Source organism: Macadamia integrifolia, chromosome 8 (assembly GCF_013358625.1).
Source record: "Macadamia integrifolia cultivar HAES 741 chromosome 8, SCU_Mint_v3, whole genome shotgun sequence".
NCBI lineage: Eukaryota > Viridiplantae > Streptophyta > Magnoliopsida > Proteales > Proteaceae > Macadamia > Macadamia integrifolia.
In genome coordinates this window covers 31,508,073-31,513,306 of record NC_056564.1, presented here as the reverse complement: position 1 = coordinate 31,513,306, position 5,234 = coordinate 31,508,073, and the positions used below count along the sequence as shown (strand labels likewise).

The 5,234-nt window shown below is 36.6% G+C and overlaps 1 pseudogene; it reads left to right on the top strand.

The window, feature by feature from the left end:
- The first annotated feature begins 299 nt into the window (after nucleotides 1-299).
- LOC122086892 lies at nucleotides 300-2,301 on the top strand (annotated as a pseudogene).
- The last annotated feature ends 2,933 nt before the right edge of the window (nucleotides 2,302-5,234 follow it).

Genomic DNA, 5,234 nt, shown 5'->3' with positions numbered 1-5,234 from the left:
TGGGTTTCCAATCATAAGTGGGCCATGGATGAACCCTATCAATCTGGCACAAGAAACACCCCTTGATATGTATTGAATATGCTTCCGTGTACCCTCCTATTGACCCGCTGGTCTAATGTTTCTAGGCTAGTATGGAGCGAATAACCTTATGGAATGGAATAGAGGTAACTTACAAGGCAACTATAGAGTCAGAAACAAGCTAGGCCTCCCTTTGAATATTTAATAAATAGCATTTTAGTAGTGAAAAATAGGGACAAGATTTCCCAAACACAATTCATTTGACGACATCATACCTTGTCAGACAAGATTATTCTTTGGCAGATCAAGTAGGAATGGCCACTAATATGCACAAAACTACAAATTCATGTTTCCTCTGTTTGTTTGTTGGGCTTGCTCTACACATGACTGGAAGAAGAAGCCTTCCTTATTTTTAGATATCTTCTTGCCTTCTTTCCTTCTATTATCATCAACTTCTTCTTCTTATGATTTATGGAGCAGGAAGTTCAACAACTACTCCTCCATGGCATGGGTAAGTTTATGTTAATGCCTTTCCTTCTCTGTCTTGAATCAATTTATGTCACTGTAGTTGACTCTGCAATAATCTTGTCAAATTCATTATTTTCATGCTTTACTAGCTTTGCAAGAATCTCAAACTTCAACCAACTTAAATTTCTTCTACTGCTTTTTTTATTCTAGTTCCAGTTTAGTACATAGAACATATTATGAAATTCGTTAGTTTCTTCACCCAGCTTTTTACAGAAGGTACTGCACAATAAAATTCATAATTAGGATACCATGTGATTTCACTTCTTGAGATCAATCTACATTCATAGATGTGTCCTTTTCTCCATTTTGTTCTTAATCCATAAAGTAGGCTCTAATGGAATCCTGCAAAAGCAAATGAACTACAGAGTACTTTCAAGAGCTTGGTTTTCTGTCCAGGAGTGAACCCTTTGCATGAATGACCAAGCAGCCCATGGAAAAAAAATATTGTCCAAATTATCTAGCGTTTGTTGTTAATTATTCTAATGTACCCTAGAAATGGAGAACAGCAACATCTATATTTGCACGCGTGAAAATAGCAATATTAAAAACTAAGATTAAGAGTTTCAGGACATGAACATTAGGAAAGAAACTATATTAAAAAATATTTAAAAAAATGCCTCAAGATGCATCTGAAACACAAATGCGAATAATGGGTTTCACTTTTTCTGGTATGCTAATTCTTCCTTTCTTTGTTTTCTGATCAATCTAGAAACCCATGAACTGGACTTGGCCAAAGATGAAATGCCACCACTGCCTACACAAAAAAGAGGTTCTAAATGGTGGCTCTTAGTGGCACTTTACATATTCTTTGTTATATCTGGTCAAGCCATTGCAAGTCTTCTAGGAAGACTACCATGACAAAGGTGGAAATAGCAAATGGATGCAGTCAATTGTTGTAACTGCAGGCTTTCCATTTTTAATCCCTATCCTACTCTACTGCTCCTGTAACCCTTCTTCTAACCCAAACAATCACAATTCCAATAGTACTGTCAACAACACTTCACCCTCTATCATTACCCTTTCACTCCTTTATGCCTCTTTTGGTATATTCTTTGCCGTAGATAACTTGATGTATTCATATGGGCTATTATATCTCCCTGTTTCTACATTTTCCCTCGTCAGCACAACCCAATTGGCATTTAAGGCAATATTCTCATACTTCTTTAACTCCCTTAAGTTCACTCCTTTTGTTCTTAATTCAGTAGCCTCCTCACCATCTCTGCCTTACTCCTTGCTCTCCAATCCGATGAGTCCAATGTACCCATAGGAATTACAAAGGCACAATATGTAGTTGGATTATTATGCACCATATGTGCATCTGCCTTGTTCTCACTACTACTTTCATTTACCCAACTTTCATTTGAGAAAGTTCTGAAGATGCAAATATATCCAGTAATAGTGGGGACTTGTGTTTGCTTGATGGGTCTTTTTGCTAGTGGGGAATGGAGTAGTCTAAAGGGAGAGATGGAGCAATTTGGAGGGGTGTCTTATGTGATGATCTTAGTCTGGACTACTATGGCATGGACAGCTTTTTTTGTTGGTACAATGGGTTTGGTTTTTGAGGTGTCTTCCCTCTTTATGAATGTCATTAATACAGTGTCCTTGCCTATTGTTCCAATCCTTGCTGTGATATTTTTTCATGACAAAATGGATGGAGTGAAAGTGGTAGCTTTGCTTTTATCTATTTGGGGGTTTGTTTCTTACATGTATCAAAATTATCTTGATGATTTAAAGTCAAAGGTTACTACAGAATAAGCACCAATGAATGTTCTAATACTTTAGCTGCTTCACAAAGAAGATTTGTGTCTATATCGAAAGATAACTCATTCTTTTTTTCATCTTCTGTGTTTTTATAGACAAATTTCTCATTCAGAATGTTCCATTTGCTACGTAAAATTTTCTCTGCAAATTCATTATCTGATTACAACTTCAGTATTGAGAAGGTGATTTAGATTTCAAGGGCACACCCCAAACTGCATCTTGCATTATTGTTCAAATCATGCCAGCTGCTCTGCCCGATAGCACCCCCACTTATTTTCCATGGCTTAGGGAAAAAAAAAAAAAAGCAGAGGAAAACAAAATAGGATTTTCTGAATGGTCAACTCAAACAGATGACATCAACAATCTTTAAAGTCGTATAGGAGATGGTTGTTCTATTTGGTTTGAACCTTTGATACCAAGGTTAGATGGATTTATTATTCCAGAAACTGTAAATAGGAATCTTTAGTTTTCCTCTGTTAGTGATTTTATCAGTCAGAGTTGATGGAATATTCCACTCATTCATAGTAATTTCCTTGTAATATAGCTTTATCCATCGTCAGTATACCACTCTCTTCGAATTGTTCATTGGACCTATAAATCTATATGATCTAGAAACTTCTTTTGTTTTTTAAAACTTGAAATAAAACTGAATTGTTACTAATTTAATGTTTTGACTCTAATTGTTTGGAAGTAAAATTTTCTCTACAAGTGATATTTTACATAATAATTTAGTCCATGAAAAATTTTCTTATTTTAAATTGAATTTTTGCATTTACATCAAAAGACGTAGTGGATCCTTTTTTTTTTCCCTCAACTTTTTTACATAGAAATAAATGGAACTTTTAATACCAAACAAAAACTTCATGAAATGTTGTAAAATTTCAATCAAATTAAAAAAAAAAAAATGTTAGACAATTTTGCGCTTGCTACATGTTTGTGTAATTGCATGGTCTCAATTCTGGACCCATCTTAATTAATAAATTTTTTGGTAATGGACTAAAACAGATAACTTATTTATTGGGTTGGGCTCAATATGGACTCCAGAGTTGGCAGACCAATAAATTATCCAATTTACTTCCACAACAAAAATTAGAAAGAAATTCACCATCTTGGCATGTCACACCCCGCCTTCACTCAACTGAAGGCTAGTGGCATGGACATACACACACGTGTTCACAATCTATTTAGGAACTACGATGCAATACTTTAAGTTCATAAAGCCATGAAATGATTTTAAGATCACATAAATAATAATATTCAAGATATAACACAAATGATGAATTCTAATGATATTTACCATATTTACACAAAGCATGTTCTCCGCAGCAGAACCATAATTACAGTTATGCCTCTAAGGCTATATCAAATATATACACAAATTAATCAAAATAGAAGACGATACTCTCATCTTCAATGTGCTCCAAAAGCATAATCGTCACACACGCAACTGTCCTCGTGTGTAGCTAGCTCCTCGTCCCAGAGGTCACATCCGTAGAGAGCTGGCTCATCAGCCACGTATTCTGGATGGTTACCTGAATCAACATCTAAAAAGAGGCAACAAGTGGGTGAGCTTCCACGAAGCCCAGTGAAGGGTGCATACACACAAACAATTATAGATACAACAATAAAGATTTACAAGATAAAATGAATACACATATAATGCAACATAATGGAACAACAAGGATTTAATGAATGCAAATATGATTCGGATTATTATCACACAAGTCCGTGCACTAAACTAATTAAATGTTAGGGTCTGGGTACTGTTGCAACATAGGGGATATCCCTAGTCCTGGAAAACCCATCGATCACCCAAAGATATATACTAATTATGAGTTAGAAGCTTACAGGTCCCTAAAGACCTATCGGTCACCCCGTAAACCCTTAACGAATAATCCCACCATATAGTCACGAACCCGGAAAACCCATCGGTCACTTGAACTATAAGACAACCAATACCTCATGCAAATATGATTCGGATTATATTATACAAGCCGATCAATAAAAACTAATTTAAATTAGGGTCAGAGTGCTACTACAACATAAGTGATATCCCTAGTCCCGGAAAACCCATCGGTCACCCAGTGATATACGCTAGTTATGAGTAAAGAGCCTGCAAGTCTTGAAAAGCCCATTGGTCACCCCGCAAACCCTTAATGAATAATCTCACCATATAGCCACAGTTCCTAAAAACCCATCGATCACCCGAATTATAGGATAGCCAGTACCTCACCCCCTACTGGCAAGGTGTGTAGCACATGGTTTAACTTCATAGCCAACAGATTCTACATCCATAGTGGTTTTAGTGCTACTGCAACATAGGTGGTATCTCCAATCATGAATGTACGTTATTGGTCCCCAAGGATATAAGCTAGTTACGAGTCAGGAGCATACTGATCCCCACATGGCTACTTCGGTACCCGGTAAGACCCTATTAATAATCACCCATAATACCACATCACTGAATCAAATATCGTGTGATGGGTTTGTCACAATGCCAGAATCTACTCACCTCGGTCACCAAAAATTGTCCCCAACTTCGGACCATCGGACGGTAGGATTAGCCAATACATAACCCCCTATTGGCAAGGGTTGTAGCACCAGGGTGGTTATCTCCTAACCCGATACATTCTATCATGACGCATACCACATCATAGTCATGCTCATCCACACACTGTCATACTATCACGCAACATCACATTCACCAAATAGAACAGATTTATCATATGCAATGCATCATGTTATAAACAACAATATCATCAATATCCACAATTTAATATGCAATCAAAAAAATAAGTTCAACTTGCAACTACCATGATTGCATGCATGGATGATATGTTATAAACATTCCATAGAATAATATAAAATCCCCTCATCTCGAGTCCTAGGTGATGATGCACAACCGATGGCCTCGTGTCGCGTTGTCC